We start from the raw sequence: 25,491 nt of genomic DNA, 5'->3' as shown, positions 1-25,491 counted from the left end.
AGATGCAAGTCTCTTTGCTGTGGGTAACCTTTCACCTGCCCATGGCTGCTGTACTTTAGCAAGAAAGATCTGTTACAGTGCCCTTATCTAATATACCACATGTAGAAGAGGGAACATACAGTAAGCCTTGCATTGAATAATAGTGGACTAATTCTAATTCAATTAGATTCCTTCATATTAATAACATTAGAAAAGGGATTATAGGAAAGTATTCATTCATTGAATAAACAATTTATTTAATTTAAAAAACACCTCATTTACCCACTCCTCATTTAAAAGGCTAATGTGTTGTGATTAGATAACGTGCAGTATTATTATTATTATTTATTTCTTAGCAGTACAATATCGTATGATAAATTGGTTAAAAATTAGAAAAAAAATTTATATATATATATATATATATATATATATATATATATATATATATATATATAATGTTTTAAAGTGGATCTCAGCTGTAATTTAATTTTTAAATACAGTAGGAAAGAGAATTTAACAAGATGCTGGCTGTTGCGTTGAAACGAGATACCAAGACAGGGTGTGTGTGTGTGTGTGTGTGTGTATATGTATATATAGAGATATATAGATATATATATATATATATATATATATAGATATATATATATATATATATATATATATATATATATATATATCACCAACTATGCTACCCAGCTCCTGGTCCAGGCCCTGGTACTCTCCCGCCTAGACTACTGCAACTCCCTCCTGGCTGGCCTCCCTGCGTCCGCCACCCGTCCGCTCCAGCTCATCCAGAACTCTGCTGCTCGCCTGGTGTTCTCTCTACCTCGCTTCGCCCACGCTACTCCACTACTCCGCTCGCTCCACTGGCTCCCGATCACCGCTCGCATCCAGTTCAAGACTCTTGTACTAGCCTACAGATGCCTTGATCAGACTGCACCCAGCTACCTCCAGACCCTCATCTCTCCCTACACCCCCACTCGACCTCTCCGCTCCGCCTGCACTAGAAGACTGGCTCTACCTCCGCTACGCTCCCCTGCCTCCCGAGCCCGCTCCTTCTCCACCCTTGCTCCGCAGTGGTGGAACGACCTTCCTACAGATGTCAGGACTGCCCAGTCCCTGACCACATTCCGGCGCCTCCTTAAGACTCACCTCTTCAAACAGCACCTGTAGAACTCCTCTGTTGTATCCTGGGACACTATCACCCTTCATTTAAATATGCTTTATTTTGCTCTTATCTGCCCCCTATTTTACTGCATTTAATCCTGTACCTCAGAATATTGTAATCTCCCAAGTGTTTAATCTGTAGTATTTTGTACTTAATCATATCCTGATGTAACTATCACTACTTAATCATATCCTGATGTAACTTTCACTATTATCTGCTGTATTATTGAATTGTGGTTTGTCACACTTGAGAATTATTGTATTTCTTGTTCTTATTGTATGACTTATATTGTAACACTTGAATGTATTTGTATTTGCTTGCGATTGTAAGTCGCCCTGGATAAGGGCGTCTGCTAAGAAATAAATAATAATAATAATAATAATATATAGATATATAGATATAGATATATATATATATATATCTATGTAGATATATATCTCTATCTATCTATCTATCTATCTATCTATCTATCTATCTATCTATCTATCTGGGTGTGAGTTTTCCGTCTATAGGGACGTTTCTTGTATTACTTTACATATCCGTATAAACTATTTGTTTGTAGTTTTATAATTAGCCCCTAGGTGGCGAACGTCATTTCTGTTCATTCTCATTTATTGCACTCTTTTTTCTAACCACATTATCATTGACTGCGTGGCTGTATGATGGAGGTTAAGCTTGGCGGATTCCACTAGCACAAGCAACAAAGTCGTCATGCCAGTCTTCTTAAAACACGGAGCTGACACAGCTCTCATTCATAAATCTGTGAAAAACAAATGCCATTGGCAGTGGTGTGAAGAAAGAGATTCTTTAAATAGGCCGTATGGACAGTGGGTACGTAAAAATGACGTTCCTGGGCTGCATTTTTGTATTGTTGGTAACCGCTGTCTGAATTATGGAAGCAGTGGCAAAAAGGCCCTTTTTCAAATTATTCTCAGCACAGCTAAGTAACCAAACCCTTACATGCACCGAGCCAACTACAGGGAGGATAGGCACAACAGATCGAGTAGATACCACCGTTACTAACGTGTGCGTATGTTAGTGAACACTGTTTGGCATTTTCTATTCCAGATCTAATTGATTTCTGCAAGCCAGTTGCAGAGGACAAAAAAGCACTTGGTAAACTACACGTGTCAAGGAAGTGTGGGCCATACGCAAACACACATGGGCTGGCAAAGGCGTTAAAAACACATGTTTATCATTAAATGTAGAAGAAGCCACTAACAAGATCATCAATACGTAAATAAATAAATAAATAAAGATCATAGTATACGTGCAACTGTTATAATATAAGCTGCTAAAAAAATTCCATCTCTCCATGCTCGGCTGGTTACATGTTCAGTCTTGATTACTTTGCTTATATATAAGCAAAATGACATTTTCCCCTGTTCCTCCCTCCTAAACAGAGCTTTCATTGTCCCAGACTCTGATTTCTTCCTAAAGGCCTTGGCTTGCACACTGTTTGTGTAACATGACTACTGTTCTAAGGCACTACTGGGCAGGCCCAGTGTAGCTCCAGATTGTAACAGGAGTCGCTCGCTGATGGTTAACGTTATTATTTCCTCCAGGGGACTGTCAGTCAGTGCATATAATTTAATCAGCCTTTAGTAATTAAAGTATTGGTACATGAAAATGTAGTGCTTACAAGTCCATTGAGAGGCACAATAGCAGGAGAGGTATACAAGACTGCTAAGGTGTGGTGAGAAAGGCCCAGGACATTAACTCTTTAAGACATGCAGACACTTTTACAATGTAAAACCCCATTAGTAACGCAATCCTCGAAATTGGTGCTCGGGGTTGCAATTAAATGCCTGCCTGAACAATGCGCAGCTTGATAATATACTACTGTTTAAATCACACACTTGCTTGATTTGAGGAGTCTGATTTTAAAGCCTCTAGGATTTCAGTGGTTAGCCTTATTCATCCTTTGTCATGGAGCCACAGTGATGTTGGTGTTCAATTGATTCTAATGACACGTTTTCCAGAAGGATATTTCAGTGTCTATCTAATGGCTTATGTTGTAGTACAAGTTGTTATTCTTCTTATTACCTGCATGAAAACCTCAGGGTGAGAATTTCAATTTTCGTTCAGTAATCAGTGATATAGAAACAATAGGCACTCCTGTGTGAAAATGTTAGACCACTTTGTGCTTTAATTAGGCATCTTAAACAAGTTAAAAAAAAAAGTCTTAATTTTACCATTTGTGACTGTGTTCTTTTTCTTTTACTATTTTAACTTAATTGCATGTGTAGCCTATTAAAGTCATCAATTAAATTAGGCAATTTGTCTATTTTGACAAATTTCCAAGATTTTCATGTGCAGTGGTTTGATTTCATATGCACAACAAATCAAAACAGAAGCAATGGAGTGTTCTAATGAAGGTGTACACTGCTGTATATGGATTGTGTGTTCTACTGTAGTTAGCTCTTGATTTTAGTGAGGTTTATTTTATTTGTTTGCTTATTTATTTATTTATTACATTATTTTAGTGCACCCAATTATTTTACCCCTGATTTTTTTTTTTTTTCTCCCCAATTTGGAATGTCCAATTATTTTTTCCCCTCACCGCAGCAATTCCCCACACAGTGGACGTCCTTCTATCGCACGACCAAGCGTGCTTCATCTTTTACATCCAGGAACTCGAGAGCAGATGTCGGCGAGCTACCTGCCTCTGGAGGACAAAGCAGGGTTCTCTGTAGCGCGATGAGAAACAGTCCCTGCTGGTTTTGCCTCCCTAACCCACGGGAGGCGATTTTGCACAGCCAGGACTCTCCCCTGCGCTGTATGACTCGCCCTGCACGCCACGTGGCCGTGGTTTTACCAGGTGAGCCACTCTGAGACCTGTCAGGTTTATTGTAAACCTAGCTTCTGAGTGGCGCCCTCGAATCCCTTTACTGTAGCCATCCCTACAGGGTAGCATCTGTTCATGAGCTGCAGTGTGCACCCTTCACAACTCCTGCCTGTCAGTACCTGCTTCTTTTTTGTCTACCCCAGTAGCCTGGGCATGCTTAACCAGTTCTTGGATATCACATAGTACCCCTACCCCCCTCACCCCCTCCTCCACAACCAATCTAGTGTGATTAAGATGTGCAAGTGAATGTTGTCATGACAAGAATAAACTCCCGTACTGTGACTCTAGCTCAAGGCACTGGAGTTCGCTGGGTAAACTTACTGTCAAGGTATTGCATCACCACTCTAGCAGCACAGACAGAGTTGTATCTTGTAGCTCGCATTGTAGCGCCCACCAGCTGAACCTCAGCAGTGACAGGAGTGGAGAGAAATCAAACCAGCCTTCGGGGTGCACAGCTGAGCCAGCCTCCCCTGTTTGAGCAGGGAAACCATTCAGAACTCTGAACACAAAATCAGACGACAGTCAGACCAGTAAAAAAAAAAAAAAAAAAAAAAAAAAACCATTGCAGTTTAAGCAGTTGGGAGGTTAAAACCTGCAGATATTTGGAAATAAAGTTTATATATATATAAACTTTATATATAATATATATATATATATATATATATATATATATATATATAACCTCCAACCTCCACACCTCACCCTCTCTTAACAGGAGTCCCCCAAGGGTCAGTCTTGGGTCCTCTCCTGTTCTCTCTCTACACCCGCTCCCTGGGTCCCCTCATCGCATCCTATGGTTTCTCATACAATTTCTATGCTGATGATGCTCAGATTTTCCTTTCCTTCCCCACCTCTGACTCCACCATCCCCTCCCGTATCTCTACCTGTCTGTCTGCTATTTCCTCCTGGATGCACTCGCATCACCTCAAACTCAACCTCTCTAAATCTGACCTCCTTTTCTTTCCCTCCTCCTCCTCCGCCTCCTCTGATCTCTCTATCTCTGTTCCTCTGGAATCTACCACACTCTCTCCATCTTCCTCTGCTAAGAACCTCGGAGTCACCCTGGACCCCTGCCTGTCTTATTCCCAGCACATTCTAGCACGCACTTGCCGATTCTTCCTGAGCAACATCCGAGAATCCGACCCTTCCTCACCAACTACGCCACCCAGCTCCTGGTCCAGGCCTTGGTACTCTGCCGCCTAGACTACTGCAACTCCCTCCTGGCTGGCCTCCCTGCGTCTGCCACCCGTCCGCTCCAGCTCATCCAGAACTCCGCTGCCCGCCTGGTGTTCTCTCTGCCTCGCTTCTCCCACGCAACTCCACTACTCCGCTCACTCCACTGGCTCCCGATCATTGCTAGCATCCAGTTCAAGACTCTTGTACTAGCCTACAGATGCCTTGACCAGACTGCACCCAGCTACCTCCAGACCCTCATCTCTCCTGACACCCCCACCCGACCTCTCCACTCCACCTGCAGTAGAAGACTGGCTGTACCTCATCTACGCTCCCCTGCCTCCAGAGCCCGCTCCTTCTCCACCCTTGCTCTGCAGTGGTGGAATGACCTTCCTACAGATTTCAGGACTGCCCAGTCCCTGACCACATTCCGGCGCCTCCTTAAGAGTCACCTCTTCAGACAGCACCTGTAGAACTCCTCTTTTTTTCCCCTGGGACACTTATCACCCTTCCTTAAATGCGCTTTACTTGCTCTTATCTGCCCCCTATTTTACTGCATTTAATCCTGTACTTCAGAGTACTGTAATCTGCCAAGTGTTTAATCTGTAGAATTTTGTATTTAATCATATCCTGATGTAACTATCACTGACACTGTTATCTGCTGTATTATTGAATTGTATTTTGTCACACTTGTACTTGCTTGAACCAAAGTCATTGTATTTATCTTGCTCTTAATTGTATTATTACTTGTACTGTGATACTTGAAATGTATTTGCTTACGATTGTAAGTCGCCCTGGATAAGTAATAATAAAATTATATATATATATATATATATATATATATATATATATATATATATATATATATATATATATATATATAGAGAGAGAGAGAGAGTTAATGTGCAGGAAATGTACTGTATACTTAAGTAAGATTGTGTACAGTAAGTGTTCGCATTAGTTATAATCTCGTGGTGACAGGCTTGTGCAGTGGAGATACAGTAGTTATTCGTGATACAGTTATAAAGCATAGAGTTAACATTCATATTTGAGAATGTCCTCTTTGTACTAATGAATTTCTACATGTAATTGGTGTATTTCTGCTTTCCATTAGCCTGTAGTAAACTGCACTGTTCACACACATTCCTTGCAAGCATGCTGTCTCTCTCTCTCTCTTCTTGCTCTCGGTCTCTCTCTCTCTCCTCTTTTTTTTTTTTTTTTTTTTTGGCTTCCACTTTTGCATATATCACAGGCTGGCAGGCTAAGAGCCTGGGACTTCCCCACACCACACTCCAAGCCTTTGATCTTTTGCTTTGGAGGTAACATCAAAAGGAAGACTGAGAAAGGCAGCCACTACTGTGAAGTTCAATGTTCAAGTTGATGGCTTGGCTGAGGTTTTTTGCTATACTGCCTTCCCTCAGCTGACAAAAACAGAGAGTTTGGAGCCACATTTTATTCTGAAACATTAACCTTCCTGGTGCTCTAGATTTCATTCATATGTAAATAAGAATTATATATATATTTGTGTGTGTGTGTATTTATATGTATAACAGTTATTAAATAGTGTCTCCTAATAATAAACTGTCAAATTGTCATCTTGCTAAATACAAATCTGCATTGTGAGTTGTACAGTAATTCATGCACTTCAAATCTATTGCACTCAGATTTTCTATTGCACTCAGATGTTCAGTAATGCTCAACTGTAAGACTAGTTGTATACAGCTTCACTACACAACTTGTTGTAAAGTAAATATACTTCTAGTAGATGAGAAAGGTTGGCTTTCCTGTAAATCTACTTTAGAGCACAGTTAAAGAGGTATACAGTGTTTTAAGAGGTGAGCAGATTGAGGGAGCGTCAAAGAAGAGTGATGAATTTGTAAGCGGCTCCAAACACACATCCCTTGCTATCTTTATCTATTAATTTAATAAATTAATGAATTAAAAACTAACAATTCAAGTACTGGCTGATTATTATGTAGCACACACAGCAACTGGCATTCAAGAAGTTAATCCAGTCTGGTTTGGCTCAGTCCCCCATAACCCATTGCTTTGTGACGTCAATCATTAGAGAGTATAAAAAGACAGCTGTGCTTCTGTGTATATCTCGCTGCACTTGTGAAAGCAGAGTTTGGATTGTGACCTCTGTGCCCCTGCCTGCCTCCCACCCAGAGAGTATCACTTCCTCATGCCCACAAGCAGTGTGTGGTGCCTTCAGAAGCTAAAGTTCATGAAGGACTTTTCTTGATTAAATAAAAAAAAAAAAAAATGTATTTCATTCTTGCATGCTTGCAAACCAGATTCTTCATAGTAATTGGTAGTATTACATGTACAGTAGTTACTCCCTGCATATGCTGTCCATAAGGTCCACCTCTCCTACTGTCATTTAGTGAGGACGGCCTGGTAACTATGCTGGTCTTCTATCCCTCTGAAGCATTTGTATATACAGGAAAGCAGATGACTTTGATTTTGGTATAAATGCTGTTCAGGTGTATAGCACAGTTTAAATGAACTGTCACTTCTGAAAGCTATTGGTGTGTAAAGCCTGTTGTACTGGCATTAGGCTGCTTGCTGTCTGGCCTGTCTAACAATATATGCAAAGTCAAGTAATATTTGAACAAATACAATACATGGTTAACACCTACTACATGTTGTATTAACACAGATACAGATTGATATCCTTGATCTGAATGTGTATCACACAGTACTAATGCTGCTGTATCAAACCACTCTTCTTCATCTCACTGGTAACAGTCCTGCGTGGTTATATTTGAAAAGGTTTTCAGGTAACGAAGGCAGTAGCGTGTGATGCGGTTCTAATCTGTGAAGTTTGAACCTGTAGAGTTTTTCTCAGTAAGGCACAGTTAAGTCTTGGGGGGAGTGTTGTGGCCTGTGCCCCTTGCTATCGGTAGACAGAACCCCAAGCATTTCTGGCTGTTGAGTAAATACAGGCTCATTGGAGCCTCTTAGATATGCCCTGAGGCACAGAAACCTGAGGCCTTCCCACGTTCCACTTTTATTTTTCAGCTTGCAGACCGCCTCTGGCTATTTTGAGCTTTTGGTTATTTTATTTTATTTTATTTTATTTTATTTTATTTACTCATAACTTGTATTAAAAAGCTAAGCAGCTATGAAGAGCAATATGTAGCTTCATTTATAGTTTCATCCAGATTTTTATTTTCATTATATTTATTCAAAAAGAAAACAAGCTTTCTGACTGCTAAGTAGTGTGTTTGGGAGGGGGAGGGGGCGAATTGTGATGCCACTCGCAAAACACTGGAGTTACACAGTATTTCCCTTTTTAGAAATGAATCTCAAAGATGGCCTTTGATTGCTGTTTGTTCTTTTACAACCACAATCAATAGTTTGCTTATTAAGGGGAGGTCTGCTTCAGTTACAGGGTTTATTTGGAGGTGCGGTTGGTCGGTTAGTTCACGTTTATAAAGTAATTTAATATGTACTGTAATAATAATAATTGGGTTACAGTCATCATAAATGCAAGATAGACATTGCCTAGTGCCAAGTGCAGAACCAAGTGTATCAACTCATATTCATCAGTCCGTTTCATGGTTTCCGTCTTTAAAAGAATAATCAATTGGCTTTTTTTTAACTATCAATATCTGAAGGTTTGTCAAATGAAATGCTTTACATTAAAACGTGCACTGCTTCCTGGTAACTCATCACTTCCTGTGTTATAGGTCAATTTCACTACAGTTTTCAAACTTTAATAAACCTACATGATTTTGAAATTGTGCTCTTGAAATTTGAACTAGATTAACAACTCTATTGCATGTACGCGATGTTGAGTTTTGGCAAGACGGGGTCATGTTTTCTAATTGATTTTTGCTGTGTGAATTGCATTTTACAGAGATTATCAACTGTCAAGTGAGATTATAAAGTAAAGTACCCTGAGCATTTTAGCAAGTTACTGTAGTCTAGGCATGACATTGATGCCCCAACACACACACAACTCTTTTCACTTGTCAATTGATAAAGCCTTGTATCCCAGTAGGCAAATACATATATCCTGCCTATGACCACAAGTATTTTGAACCCAAATAAACCTTAATTTACAATCCGCAATCCTTGATCCAGTGGCTGACTTGGAGTCCCTAGAGACTGTTGCTATGGTGGAACACAGCCTGTATCCAGGCACTGTGTACGCGTCTGTACTGTAATTCATCTGAATATTGACTTGTTGCCACAGATGGGTTAGAAATCTGTCACTTCTTTCTCCAAAGCTCTGTTTCCATATGTTGGCTGTAAAAGCAGCTCTATTTGAGAATCGCACCCCCTGCACATGGTTTACATTGCTGGAGTGCTTTCTGATTGAGAGGCTAGCAACTCGGCATTGCATTAGACAGGTGGACATTAAGGTCCACTTCTTTATTTAACCTGCTATTTCAATTCCAAAGCAGGTTGTTGGATTTAGGCATTTAAAGAAAACTTTGATTCTGAGCCACCACTTTGGTTCTAGCCCAGGTTTTATGTTGCCTAATGATATCGTATTCAGAACTCAATTAGCAGTTTTTATTTTATGAGGTGACGTGTTTTAAAACTCAGTAAGAACCGGCAGAGATAGTTTGGACAGTGACCTCCTGTGGTTTCTTTCCTCGATTTTTATAGATTCAGGGATGCATCAAAAGAGAAGCACTTTCATCACAGGTCAGTCCCCTTTTATTTGGTAAGTCTGTCGTTTAGTGGCTATATTTCCATTAGTTTTGTTTCGAGAGCTCCTGTATCTCACAAACCTGTCCTGTGACACAGGAAAGGTCAAAGATCCAGGAAGGAGGGGGTTCAAGTTTAACTACTGATGAATTGTGCATCCGGGCTTTTGCAGGCAAAGCGAGCTGCATTCACTGTGTGTGTCCATAGAAACATTACAGATATATTTAACCAATTCACATGCTATTTTATTTCAACTGCAGGAGCAGGAAATACTTGTTTTGTTTTATAACATAGTGAGTATAAGTCTTCTACTGGGTTACATGTGTCTCATCTTGTGATAGTGTTAGGAAAACAATATTGTTGACACATTTTTTTATTTTATTTCTTTAATCTCTTTTTGGGCTTTTGAATCAAAATGAAAGTTAGTGAATGCGTTCTTGTGGTCTCAAGCTCGTTATTTGTTGGTTGTGTCTCAGGGGGGTCTAATGTTTTAGACAGGTATGTTTTAAGTCACCTCAAAAGCTCTTCATTGAAACAAACAAAAAATAAAGTTGCCATAGATACAAATGTTATTTTGGGCAACAAGGCACTGACTTTACAAGCCAGATTTTGATGATTTTTTTTTTTTTTCTTTTTATATTTAAGCATCAATTCAAGTTTGATGTTAATGATTCTTCACATCGTTTGATGCTAATCTGGGTTTTCAGAATACATAACACTTAGTTTTTTTTTGGCTTGTTTACATTTGGCGACAGCCAGTGTCCGGGTCAAATGCTGAAGCTGATTACATGTGGCCAAAAGATAACGTGGAGCAGAGCCTTGATAAAGGTAAAATCAGCTGAGTAAGGGTATTGAAAGGAACCACATTTTTTTCCCAGTGTGTGTGTTTTTTTTTTCCCCATGTATGTACTATATTTGTAAAAGAAATTTGATAAGTGTCAAACAACAATAAACGGACATTGTTGCTTCATCACTTTACCGCTTATTAAAAACTTCTGATGTTTCAACACTACAAGAAATAATAAAGGCTTTTGCATCAGTCTACTCGCTGTCCTTAGAAATCAGCCCACAAAAACACTGCAGTTTACAGTATGTCTTGTTGGGAGGAAAAGACTACTTGACTTACTGTTTTGGAAACAGAATAATGTTCAATAAATGGCACCATTAAACAATAGTTTTAAGGTTTTCCTTTAGCGCTTAGTATTGTGTGTCAAAATGTGGGAATAGTGTATCAATTTAAAAAAATCTGAGTTCTAAAACATCATCAGTTGTATTTTTTACAAGAGGAATAAAGAACAGTTAGAAGTTTTGTTTTTTTTTTCCTGAAAGTGGCTACAATTTCTCTGTAACCCAGGTTGACCCCTATAAAAGTTTAAACTGTTCAAACCGACAGACACCTGGTGTAACCGCAATCTGTGGCATCGCTGGCCGCCCTTCCTCTTGTGCTCCGCACAATGCAGATTCATTGAAGGCGGTGTACTGTTATCTGAGGAAGGTACCCTCCTCGTCTCCCCCAGCGAGATCCACAAGTGGGTTAAGATCGTTCAACACTGTGTAAGGATTTAGAGGAGCCCCTTGTCTTTCACTTCATAATTTAAGACAGTCAGCTTGTGTTGGGGAGGGCTGGGGGATGGGCTGGCTGAGCAGGCCTGACAGACCTAGCCCTGTGTGGAAGCCAGGATGAGAGTAGGATTATGAGAGGGAACAACTGGTCCTAAATTCTGGGAGGCAGTGTTTATTTCGCTGCTCTCTAGGAGGGATTTGGAAGGTACTTGGAGTAATTTGTTACAACAAAGTGATACTTGAGTGACAAGGAGGTTCTTTGCTTGAGGTAGCTGGCTGCATTCAAGGGAGGAGTCTGAGGCACAGAAGGTCAGGCTGACTTGAACCTCAATTTAACCCATCACTTGCCAAATGTAATTGCATCAGCACCCAGCCAGCCTTTCTGCTACTTGGCAAACTCGCAAGCAGCAAGGATTAGTGTTTTCGAACATTTGCTGTGCCAAGTTGAAGTAGATGAAGTACTTGTCACTGCATCTGCACTTTTCAGTGCCCCACTCTGTAGATCATTTCAATATTGATTGACAGACACTGGGTGGCATCTGGCCTTTATCTTTTAGCTGGGCTCACGTGACGACTTGTGGTGTTTGGAAATTGAATGCAAGGTTTCATAGATATTAGGAATATTATTACATGTACAAATACTAGAGGAATGCAAGCCAGTCACCACTGCTCCTCAGTATCTTGAGGATCGTAGGGAGAGATTGCATGGGGGGGAATATAATTGCCTTTTTTGGGGCAGCTGAAAAATAGCATTTACTATTTCAACCAGCAGATTCAAAAATATTTTTTTATTTTTTTTATTTTGCAGAGTATTTCGGAGATCTGTACATTGTGTGCCTGAAAGTGCTTGAATTTGTTTTGTCAGTCTTATAAAAGGAAACGTACTTCCCTTGTTGTCTTGTCAGTTCCGTAGATGAGGGTAAAACAGTTGCTTCCTCATTTATGCAGAACGTTTCTCAGTTATTGTGCAAAGGAAGGTTATATAAGCCAACTTTAGTAGTGCGATGCCCCCCTTTTCAGTTTCTGGGGGTGTCATTTTAAGATTTGCTTAATTTCATTTTCCAAGCACACATTTCATGCTTTATAAGCTTGTTGTCTTTTGTCAACTTCCAAGGACAGCATACCAGGGTTATGATAATAATCTAACATTAGTGGGAGTGGAGGAAAAATGTACAGAAGCTGCCTCCGCCACTGGTGTTTCAAGGCATCTATTGCCAGCGGGTCCCCGGCTGCCGTTATTGAGAACCAAAGGGAACAATGGGTCGATTCTTGGGAAGCAAACAGGTCGACCTGTGCTCTCCTGAACTGTTACCAAATGAGACTCACCACTTCTGGGTGAAGCCTCCATTCTGAGGCACTGGGGACTGTGGGACCGCTGACGGGGGACCTGAGGCCGCCTTGGTGGTTTAGGTATGCCACCACAGTAGTGTTGTCCGTCTGGACAAGCACATGTCTGCCCTGAACCTCCTGTAAAACATTTTTCAAGGCTGGAAACACTGCCTGCAGTTCCAGAATATTTATATGGAGACCCTACCATGGGGGTCTCCGTACTCCTTGCTCTCCCCTACCGTTCCACACGGCGCCCCAGCCAAGGCTGGATGCATCTGTGGTAACAACCTGTCTCCTGGTAACACTGTACTACTCCCTACGACTGTAATTGTGCAGAGGGAGCAGGTGTAGTGGTGCGGTCGTGCAACAGCTCCGCTAACATGTTTCCCTGCTGGGAGACCGCCTCCCAGAGCTTATCCAGCTGCTCTGAGCTCTCCGATGTATGAGACCGGTGGCTCTTTCTCCTCCTCTTCTAAGGAGGAGAAGAAACCAAAGAAGGGGAGGGGGAAGGAGAAGATGAGGAGGACCACATCCTATGTGATGTTCTCCTACTTTCACTAGACACAGAGCTCTCATAAGAGGATACAGCTCTCTCTTTCTGAGCGGAAGAAGGAGGGGAGCCTTGTCCAGGTGGAAAGGACGGAGAACACTCTACAGAGCTGCGTGATACATGGCACAAGTGCAGTGCACACGGTATGGTACGGTGCAGACCCCGGTCCACTACCATTACCTTGTTCACTAAGAACAGTGAACAAGGTAATGGTAACTACAGTTACTGAAGAAGCAATATCCTGGGATGCCCATCTGTATAACACAACACAGACCTAAGGCCGTGACAGCCTTCGCAATGGTACTGCAAGCAGAGACCAGAGACCCTGCAGGAAGGACTGCAAGCAGTCAGACCCGAAGCAGAGGTGAGCCCAACAACTGCTAGTGCATCGGAAGGGTAACCTCGTTCGTTGTACAAAGTACCAGCGAGAACGGGATTGGGTCTGGGACCTACAGTTACCACGGGAGCGAGATAGGGATGCCCACCTATAATGCTTTTTGACTAACCAACAAATTGAAACCCAAGGAAAGCCTACTGCTAGAGCCCTAACATTCTTCACACTAACTCTGCAAGCAGATCTCAATGTGGTACAGAGACTGTGGGAAAAACTGCAAGCAGACTGACCCAGCGCACATTTTTTTATTTTCCACATTAACCGAAGCTAGCAGCTTACGAGAGAGCACCAGTAGTTGGCTTAAGGCGTTGGATCCCGGGGAAGGAGCAGCGGAGCTGCTGGCTTCACACGGAGCACAAGGCCGCTGAGGGACTAACGAACAATCACAGCTGAGTGCACAGTACGTGAAGTAATTTTTACTAAAACACATAAAAACAATCACAATAAGTGATAAACACAAGCGAACAATCAGATATAACACTGTGTCCCTTATCTGCTCGTAGATCTCTCTCTCTCTCTCAGGCGGTTAAAGGATGACGTTTTGAGTGTCATCAGTCTCTTTTATGCCCTCGGGGGCGGGCGAGGCTGCATCACTGGCACTACGTGCAGCTTTGGAATATCTATTCAGGTTAGGCGGTATCAAAGGATTAAAACCCACGAGGTAATGGTTACATTTCGTACTTGAAAGGGAAACACGTATATATATATGGTCTGGAACTGCATTTAGGCAGAGAGCTCGTCATTCTAGCCATTGGAAACCAAAACAAATGCATTTTTATGTGGTGTTACTGTGTAATTTGACATCCATTTTTGATGCTGAAAGAAAGCAGGCACCAGTGGGAGATTTTTTTCTCAGGTCCCAAGGTTAAGAAACGAAACAAGCAGGTGTGAAACCCGATTTAAAGGGCTGGCTGTGTTTGTGGATCCCATCCCACACATTGCAAAAAGGAAATATTTACATTTTCAATTGTTATATGATTGAGAATGAATATATAAAGTAGGAGACTTTGACATAGTTTAGAAAGCTCTCTAAAACAGACAGAACTTACATTATCATATAATCTGAAAACGGTTTTCTAGTGACATTTCTACAGTTTTATCACGTGTGAGACTTATTACAGTGATGTCTGTTCTTGTTCGTGTAATGATTCCAATGGTTGTTGTCCTTCCTAGTCTAGTATATAACCGCTTCAACATTTGAATGTGTTTTTTTTTTTTAACTTGCAAATACTGCACCTAACAGTTGGCCCTAATGGTTTCGGAATGTAAATGTATCCGTTTCCTTTGTTGGATTTTGACTGTTTGTCTTTTTGGAATTGGTCTCTCGCTGGGTGGTCAGGCTGTATAGTCTTCCAGGTCCTTTCATAAAGGGTTTCTGTTTTTCTTTTTTCAATGAAACAATGTCTATGTGTTACAATATAAAAAAACACACATGTACAAGCCATGTTAGTAGTAGGAAAAAAACAAAAAAAACAGTACTTTTGGTGTATATGAGAAATTCCTAAATATTTTCCCTACAGTAATGGTGTCTATGTACAGTAGACAGATACAGTAATGTAGTAGATATCTTTGGCGCTATTTGTATTGTGAAAGCACGCAAGTGGCTTTCAAGGAGCAAAGGTTATACAGTAGCTGGGTTTAAGTGGGAGAAGGAATGGGAGCCATGGGTGAAAAGAGACCCGTTACTTGTACACATTTTACTCACAGTTGCAACATCCCCATGACTCAATTGATCGCCTTTCTTTATAAGCACACACAATTGCAGTAAACCTTGTATCCATGTTTTTGGAATTCTATTTTAAATTCCTGCAGCCCACTGTTTGCTTTGTTTCCTAAGAGGCTTTTAGGGCTTGGTCTAGCTTGACCTTCAGGCTGATTGCACTCCATTGTGTTCAGACAGCCCAGTCTTCAGCTTTCAGAAAATCTAATAAACTTGTATAAAATCTAATAATGTTCTCCATAAACATACTGTGGTTCCTTTACTGACCATGCGAGTTCTTTCAGTTTAAGAACTCTTAAGACCTCATTAGTAGCAATTCAATTATGAAGAACACCATTTGGTTCATTTAATACCCAGGCTTTTATACAAAGAAGTCCTTTGAGCAGCAAGCATGCTCCAGTGAGACCCTGTCCCCATGTTATGGTTGGGAACTAGCACATGGTCTTCATTATCTACAGAAGACAGGGCCAGGGTTTTATATTGGAGGTGAAGTATGGTCCATTAGATGGATGCTGCCTAGTATATTTCCAGGTTAACCTCCGACAGCATGTCAAGCTTGTAACCTCTCAAGCCACTGGGCTTCTCAGCAACAAAACCACACTTATGTATTTGTTTGTTTTATGTGTTTTGTTTCTTCAAATCATTAAAAAAAAGATATAAAACAAACCCTTTCAGACAGAGCTTCAGTAGTGCTGCTTATATTATTATTTTTACTTCTGAATGTGTTTCTCTCTTGTGACTAGGGCCTCTCAACACTACTGCTCCCATTATCTAGTTCAATGACTTTGTCCTTCGTCACTGTTTACCCCTTATTTCAGGAACTCATTGTCGGAAAAGATGGGTTCACCAAGCTGTTGTATCGGCCTTAAACCCTTTTTGTATGACTCCCCACTGATAGTAAATTGATAACCTGAAATGTGCACCAAGAACCCCCCTCTGCAGTAATAGCCATGACCGTAATCTCCCCAGTGCGTGCTTTGTTGATTCGGACTTGCTGTAAGACTGCTGAATCACCCACACCCCTGGGGTGTGCTTGAGCTCATAGGAAGAGCTGTGCTCATTACACTCATTTTCTTAGACCGAAGGGGTTCCTGTGGACTGAATTATTAAAGTCCATGTAATTTGCAATTAAAAATAATTTAGCTATTAAAGTCTGAAGTGTCTTGTGTTTGCTCCACTATCAACATCTCCCCCTAGGAGACATTTTTCAGTGGTGAATCAGTGGGTCCCAATTCGAAGTTGCAATTTTAGTTCTTCTCTGAATTTCTTCATTGCAGTCCATGAGCGCTTTTTTTTCCCCATAATAAAAAATGAATGGGTGCCATTTCAATTTTACTGCCTTGTAAATGTCTGCAGTTTGCAACAGGTAAACTGACATACCATGTCCGACGTTACTGAGTCATCTGGGGTGATCTGTTTTGTATATTTTTCGCTTGCTTATTAATTTCTTGTGCTATAGGCTCAGAATTCTTCATGTAATGCATTTATTGTGTTTTATAGCATGGCCACAGAATTATTCTGGCAAAATAGCATGGCTTGCAAAAGGGTTTTATTTTTTTATTTTTTTTGTCAGTACTAAATGTTTTCACCGAAACCACATGGCCTTATTAGGCGATGATTAACTCTGTGCAGGTATTTTAATAGTTCCCTTATACATTATCACGAATTGTTTATTCGAGCTTGTAAATGCTCTTAGCCAAACATATTCCACAGAATTAAGTCATAAATCATGCAATTTCCCTAGCAAACACTCCCAGCCTTTTAAGATTTAAGGTGGTCTGTCTGTAGCTAAACATTAGATCAGCATTAGATTAGATCTTGGACAATAAACACATTTTTAAAAATAAAGTTTAGATAGATGTCTGTAGTACTGTAGTTTAGTTGTTGGACATCCAATTGTATTAATTCTAAAGCAGTTTTAATGAGCTCATACACTTTTTAAGTGTACTTGTTTTTATAACCTTTGACATATAAAATGCAGGCTTACAACATGGACCCTAACTTGATGTATGTGTTCCTATAAAAATAGAACCTTGTCCCTGGTAGGTCCCTCTATCTTCTCTTTCCCCAAAACGCTTTACAATAACTTTACAGGCTTCATTTTTCTGTATTACCCTGCGTCCACAGACATTCTTCCTATTTAATCCTGCTTTTATAGACTTTCCACCTTAACAGCAGCGCTGCTGTGCCTCTAAGCATGGCTCTATAGCAGTTATCTGGCGTCTCCATTGTGCGGGAGTTGTTTAGAGGTGGCTACCACGACGTAGCTCTTTATGCTTTCCCGAGGACATCTGGGTTGAGTTAGCTCTCTCAGCAGTAGGGCTGAGGCTCATTTCCTCCAACCAACAGCCTGCTACAAGAGCTGATTCTGTCCTGACCCAAGTGAATAGAAAAAGATACAGTAGGTGTTACAGAATTCTGTCTGTTGACTTGCAGACACCCAGAGATATGCAGGCCAGGTAGCCTGCAGAGAGGGCCAGTCGCACTTAAACTAAAGCTTGAAAGGTTGTAACTGAACTCAGTTATGAAGTATGACTCATGTGTCTATATTGCTGCACATGAATCCAGTCCTTTAGGGCTGAAGTCCTCCGGGTTTTATAGTTATCGTTAACTAATTCGCTGATAAGACTTGTAAGGAAGTTGAATTGGTTCAGTTGAGTAATTCGTGGTGCAGGTGTAACAGGATCCAGGAGGCACCAGCCTTGATGACTGGAACTGTGCAGCCCTGCTCCATATTGTTGCCTGTACCCATACTATCTAAAGATGAAATAGTTTTCTTTTGTGCAGCTGAATCGCCATCGCCTCTCTGTAGATATGAAGCACAAATAGAAAGCTGTTGAGACTCCTGGTAAAAATGATGCCTAATGTCATCCGAGTTGCTTAACGGAATTCTGTGGGTTTTTGCCCTCAAGGATATTGTGCTGCTGATAAATTGTGGAGCCTGTATTATGACCATAGCATATTATAAGTACACTTTAACTATGTACAAGTACCATTATATTTAAATACAGGTGTGCAAGCACCAGATAACGTACAGTAGTCACTCATTCACTCAAGTGTTTGTAAAAACTGTATTTTTTTTTTTTTTAATCTAGCTTTTTGAGCTGTTGAATTTATTTATGCATGTTAGCCAGAGGGCCCACAGGAGTGTTGAACGTGGTGCCCAAAGTGTATTTATCTACAGTGTGGTTTGAAACAGAAGCCTCCTTGTCACTGGATTTGAGCAGCATTTTTTAACTTTTCAGACCATGTTTATGTTTTCTCAGTTCACCCCAAGACTTCATACATAGTATCATTGATTTCTATATTTGGTTAAAGTGCTACTTTTGTCATGTGATCATTTTTTTTTGTTTGTTTGTTTTCTGCATTGTTAACATTGCATAACATTGTTTTTTTTCCCATTTTTGTCCCTTTCACCATTCAGTACCTCCAGATGAAATGGCCCTTACTTGATGTTCAAGCAGGAAGCCTACAAAGTAGGCAAGCTCTTAAGGATGCCAGGTCCCCATCTCCAGCACACATCGTTGTAAGTGACTCATGCCAGCCCCTCACTTTCAGCTTTTCTTTCTGTTTGATAGTAATGCTAGGTGTTATTCAATACAGAACATTTTGAATCCTTTTCAGTCTTCTTCATTTATCCTGTGCATGGCACATACACTGTGGCTGCCCAAATAAGGCAAACTTTCTTCCAAGTGAGCCAGGTAATTAGATGTCAAACCTGGTAGCCCACACTCATTATGGTGATGAAATATGGGACTTTCTGGAATGTTTATTTCCTGTTTAACATAGTGGGTTCGGCTCAGCTTTAGCTGCCAGTGTTTAAAACGAATGCCTAGCAAGGTGCCTCGTGGCGCTGAAAGGAGACGCTCAGTGTAATCCTGTTCTGGCGAGATGTCAAGTCCTAATGCCAGTCTTACATGCTTTCTTAGCCTTTTCCCTCTCGTCGTTGGATGCCAAGTTCGTGTGAATCTGAAAAGTTGGGTGCAAGACATAGTTTGTGGTTCATGTTTCCCTGCATGTGGACAGACGCTGCCTGTAATCATATTGTTAACACCCTAATAAGCAGGGTCAGAAAGCAGGGGTGAATTTAGCACAGAGGTTGTATAGAGCAGCAGTGGAGCCCAATTAAAATGTTTTACTACCTGCACATAAATCAGATCCCTGAAATGTCACTGATTCGTACTACATGCTTAAAGCACAGATTATCTCAGTGACACCTGGGAGTAGCTGTCCTGCTTGTCTGTGATTATGCAGAAACATTTCTAAAATGTCTGTGCTTTGTACCAAAAATATAAAGGCAGTGTTTTATAGTTTTTAAAGCAGTTTTAGTTTTGTTGTCCCTGATTTTAAATTAGTCTTCGTGAATAGCACAGTAAATAGTTTCAATTCATCAAGCCCATTAACTCAAAGCATTATTGTTTAAAAAAAAAAAAAAAAAAAAAAAGAAAAAGCTACTTAATCTGTGGGAGTCTATTAAATGTGTAACAGTTACAAAGTAAAATAATGATCTGTTTCCTGCTTATTTTTCCTGCTGAACGCAATGTGGTTGAAAATAATCTCAATAGAAAATACAAATATGGTTCAAAAATTATAATACAGTATTATTTATATCCTGAATGTGGTAACAATAGTGAGGGTCATACAGTGTTTAGGTCTCTTTTTATATTATAAAAATTGCTCATTTCCTGTTTACAGTAGCAATTTGTTCTTTTAATGACAGGTTAATAGACTCTGTAACCCTCATTTATTTATTCTGAGTCTCAGCATAATAGAAGTACCACATTCTGCCGAATCAACGCCCCTGTTTGAACGACCCCCCCAAAACTTTAGCTCAAAGTTAAATTTTCACCATTATTTTCTGTTTTTTAATAGCCATGCGCAAATAATGCCTGAGGGGAAATATCACGGGTCATGTGAAAAAACCTGCCTAGAAGTAGTTGCTCTGTGCATTAATGATTCAGATAATTGCATGCACCATCAGTGATGAAGGTTCAGATGAAGAAGACGTGGAGTTTGGTGGTTTCGGATCAGATGATACAGACTCTGCAGTCTGATTGATTACTCTTTCCTGTTACACTACAATCCATATTTGTTTTTAGACACTGCAAGAGCATTTTTTTTAATTGAACATTTTAATGCTGTAGTGCTACTTCTTGATGCTCGAGTGCTACTTTGGATGCACGTTAATGTATTATTTCGTGTTGTGTTTTCACACTGGACACTGCAATTTCTTACTTGCAGAGATTATGTAAAGCCATTTATTTTAGTGGACTGAAAATTCCACTGTGGCTTTACATTTTAATGTTTGTTTTGTGAAAATACTTCACATGACAAAACAGTGGACATACTGCAGCAACTTTTGAATTGTATTTCACCACTCAATAAATATGTTACCTGCACTTCTTGATTTACTCTACCTTTTGGATTTTAAGCATGCCGAATTGTAAACGCAGTCTATCTACCTAATGTTAATAATGGCTGTAATTTCGCCCCTGCCTGAGTCAACACCCCCCCACCCCCCACCCCCCACCACACACTTTTGCCTTAATGATAACTGTACGACCCCTGTGTGGTGCCTTTACACAATCCGGTAGTTCTGGAGCTTCTGTAGGTTGTCTGTAGCATCTGTTCAGATATTGTGTTGTGTCAGGTATACCATTACTATGCCTCCTACTGTCTGTTTTGTGTTTATAGTACTGTTTCCATTTTCTGCTTTGCCTGCCTAGATTTTGTGATGCAGTATATTTTTGTTATGGAAATCAAATACTGTATGTTTCCTTGTCTTGTTATACAGTAAGTGTACACAATTTGAATTGTAATTGGTGTGGTAGTACAGCGTTACTCTCGCTATAGGAAAGGTAGTATTTTTAAACATCTTTTTATTGCATACGAAGACTGTGTGTGTGTGTGTGTGTGTGTCCCATCCCCCTCCCTTTCATGGGATGAGACCCCCTTTAACCCCTAGAGTTAGGAAAGTGAATCTGAAGTGGAGTGATAAGGGACAGCTGCATTCCCAAGTTCAAGTGAGTTAAATGAATAAGAGACTTCTAACTGGGTTAGTGAGAGGCATGGACAGGGACGAAGGCAACTTTTAAAAGCCTTTTACTGACTGTTTTTAAGTTTACTGTTGTCGCAGCTAAATTACTTTCACGAAAGGTGGTTTTTGCAGTATTTACAAGTAGTAAAGGGCCCAACATATTGTGAAACTGCAATTATTGGAAACACATGTAAAGCCAGAACAAAAAAAAAAAGAATTGTGTTTTGCAAAGTCCATAATTTAAAAGCACACGATCTCGATTTCCCCACAATAAAAACTCAAGATAAACTATCGTTATTTTGCTCATAAGTCTGGTTATAGAAACTTTTGAATTGGTTTGTAGCAACCCCTATTGAATATTTACTATACATTTACCTAGTGAAGTGTGAATGCATTCTGTTAATCTCGAACCTTCTGTAACAGTGTGCCACACCAAGATCACATTGCAATGGTCGACTGGAACTGGTGACAGATACGCAGAAAGAGTTCTAGTTCTGATATGGAACATCCGTGGAACACTGTGCTGGAATTTAGATGCACTCTTTACTGGTGCCTCAGATAGCAGAAGACCTCCGTGAAGAGAATGATATGATCCAGCATGACAGCATGATTCCCGCTATTCAACAGTAAATCCTCTCTCAATATGGTGGGGTGCGTTCCAGAGCATTAAGATAGAGTGTGACCTATCCACGGCACTTACTGCTAATGGAGAATAGCACTTCCTGCAGGAGGTTAGCTGTTTATATTTTAGACCGTAGAGGTGTAAACAGGTTTGACATCTTCTAACAAATGGCAAGTTTTGGAAATGTGAATGCTTGTGCCTGTACGTGTTAAAAACATTACAGTCCCAAGTTTTTAAAATCCTAGTGTTTTGCCTCATTAGAACTAGCAATGTTATCACTTTTTAATTTTTTTTTTTTTTAATTGTTGAAGATATTTTGTGTTGTAAGTACACTGCAGGCTGGATTGAGTGTTGCTGCTGCCTCCTTCCTGCCTGATAACTTCATGTGTTGTCGATCAGTCTCGCTTCTCTGCTCCAGTGTAGCTGCAGTCAGACCTGCAGCACAGATACCGGGGTTTTTAATATCCTCAATTAACGTTCAAATAAATACATTAATAAATAACCAACAAATAATGAATAACCAAGAACTGTTCACAATAATAAAGGGGGACTGTTGTCAATGTCAGTAAAGCAAATAAGATGTAAGATTATAATAGTTTTGGTTAAACACACTTTAAGAAGAAATAAAGTGGATGAAAATGAAATGAGAGAAGGGTGGGGATGTTACCGCACATCTGTAATACATTGTTGCAGGACTCTTTCCCTGCGCTGGCTGCTGCTGCTGCTGTGTTGGATTTTAAATCTGGAAACAGATACCAGGACCTTAAAATTGTATAGCTTTTCCAGAGCACCTCAGCCTGCGTTGGAGTGGCTCGCGATTTAACGATGGTCGTTAACATTGACAGGCTGGGAACTGGGGCATAAACAAGAAGTGTCATTCCCTGGGAGTCGTGTTCGCTGGACAATGTCTCCATTGTTTTCAGGGGCAGCAGGGGAGATTGGAATGTTAACTGTTTCCTGCCCAGTTCAACCAAACCCCAACTGAGCTTCCAAATTGATAGTGAAATGCAGCGTTGTGCTTTGCAGGAAAATTATAATTCGGCCTGCATAAGTAACGGAATGTGACCAGCAGTATGCAGGGAGACCTTTGAGACCTTAAAGGTAATCAAGTGGTTTAAAGGTCATTGTTTTAATGTGGCTATTACCAAGCAAGCTTGTCTTGTGTCTTGTGGCAGAAAGAAAAAAAAAAAAAAACATTTATCTTGTGTGTGCTGCAAAGATGGAATCTTCGAGTGGCCAACATAGAGTGTAATAGTGTCAGAACAGAACAAACAGTCGCACACATGAACTAAGCTCTTCATGTGCACGTCAATCTGGTTTGCCATCACTTGACACTGTACTTTTATTAAGAAAGAAACCTTCAAGTAGTTTAAATAAGTGTAGGGTAAACTACCTTGTAATGTATTTCTTCTATTTAAAAGCATGTATGATGCTAAGAATAGAACACCAGCACATTTAGACAATAGCACTGAGGTAGTGAACTCTCTTGTGTGATTTTGAACATTAACGGGTGCCTCAGTCTAGGCTCCCCACGCAGCACTAAACCAACTGTTAGTAGTGCAGTACATGACCTCTTGAACTTAAAGAAAAACAAAAACTGTTGCACTTTACTGATAGCCAACCAGAAATTTAGTCCAGCATGCGCCTTCTACCACCTTCTGTGTGACTCGCTGCTGATATCCTGGTGTTCACTGTGTTTCAGTGTTTACCAGTGTGATGATTTGCTGCAGTTTAATTAGACAGGCTGGACTTTGGTTCTTTTTTTTTTTTTTTGTCATGTTAATATTTTAAGATAATGAAGGCATGTGTGGGATTGCTGTACTGTGTATTAAAATAAATATAATAATAAAACTGTATGTATGACAGACTTCGTTAGTTATGTTTTATGTTTATCTTAGTTTGTGTAAGTGGCAGTTGTGTGCATGCTGTATGTGTGCAAGGTCAGGACATACTGATAATGCTACCGATAACTGTTACCAGTAAATGCAATATGCATTGTTTACTGAACCTGCTTTCCTCATCACATTGGAATCTGCTCCCATGACAGTAGACTCATTTTCACTACTGTACTTCTACTTGCAGAGCTAAATTGACAGTTCTAAATGTGTTAACATTTATTTGTTTATGGAAAATGTAGCTACTGTATTTATATATATATATATATATATATATATATATATATATATATATATATATATATATATATATATAAAATGCATTTCAAAAGTAACATGACTCTGCCAGTTCATGGATATGCTGCAGGGAAAATACTGTATGCACTGGAAATATTAACAGTAGACCATGGGTAAGAGTATGTTTTAGATAGTGCATCATAGGGGGCTCTGTCACAGCATTTCAATGTGTGTTCAGTGTTACCACAACAGCGCTCAACTGCGCCCTCTATGATTTGTCACCCTGTTCTTCCATTGCTACCTGCTTTATCCATGCACTGGTAAAGCCAAGTGAATTCTGAATCACCCTGTATACAAGATGTATGTGTTTATTTCATGGTACATATTCTCATAGGAGTCCTAGAATACCAAAAATAAAATAAGGCTGTTAAATTTTGCTGTACATATTTTGCTTACATATCCTTGGTGGATAATGTATGTTTACAATCAAGTGACTCGGGACATACTTTGCATTTCAGGGCCCCTTCTGCTTGGAATTCCCAGGACAGGGAGATCTGAGTCTTCACCAATTTCAGTTGGTGAGAATTTAATTCAAAGTATCTTGTAGCTGGTTTTAAAATGAAATGTGTGTTTTTTTGTTTTGTTTTGTTTTGTTTTTTTAAATCTGCATTTTAACTGCTGTATAAATGTATTATATTTATTAAGTACAGATTAAAAAAAATAATAATAATTTAAGTAGTTTAACCTCCCAGTTAATATTCCTAACATTTAAATAGAAAATATGAACTGAACATTAAATATTTGATATTGAAACCTTAATGGACATGTTTCTAAGATGTGAATGTAGTTTTATTCTTAAGCTTTTGCCTCTTCCTTTTGAAGGACATGTACACATGTGTGTTTCACGCAAAGACAGCAAATGTGAGATGCCTTTTACATTAAAGTTACCTGCACTTGGCAAGCTTTTGCTGCTAAGACTTGTCTTTGCTAGGCTCAGATGGAAATTGTGGGTGTGGCAGTGTCTGTTTATATGGCTCTGCCATATAGTCATGGACTGTGAGCTTCCTCAAAGTCTGACTACTTTAGCTTTGGAAGAAATATACTGTCGTAGTGTAAACAGCTGTAAAAAAAGATCCTGAGGATACAAAGCCAATACCACCAGCTATAGGTAGAGTGCATTATTGTGAAGTTAGTTGCATATAATTAATGGACAGAGTCAGTTTAATAATGTAGTTTCTGAGTTTAGCCTCTTGGCAGCTTAACAATTAGATTTGGAAGTCAGTTGGTGGGGTTGATCTCATCGCTCATGTG

The 25,491-nt window shown here is 40.0% G+C and overlaps 1 pseudogene; it reads left to right on the top strand.

The window, feature by feature from the left end:
* The window catches only part of LOC131732197 (transcription factor 7-like 2), a 41,332-nt pseudogene extending 16,540 nt beyond the window's left edge, over positions 1-24,792 (top strand).
* Positions 24,793-25,491: the final 699 nt, after the last annotated feature.

Source organism: Acipenser ruthenus, unplaced genomic scaffold (genome assembly GCF_902713425.1).
Source record: "Acipenser ruthenus unplaced genomic scaffold, fAciRut3.2 maternal haplotype, whole genome shotgun sequence".
Taxonomy (NCBI): Eukaryota; Metazoa; Chordata; class Actinopteri; order Acipenseriformes; family Acipenseridae; genus Acipenser; species Acipenser ruthenus.
This window is presented reverse-complemented; position numbering and strand designations above follow the sequence as displayed.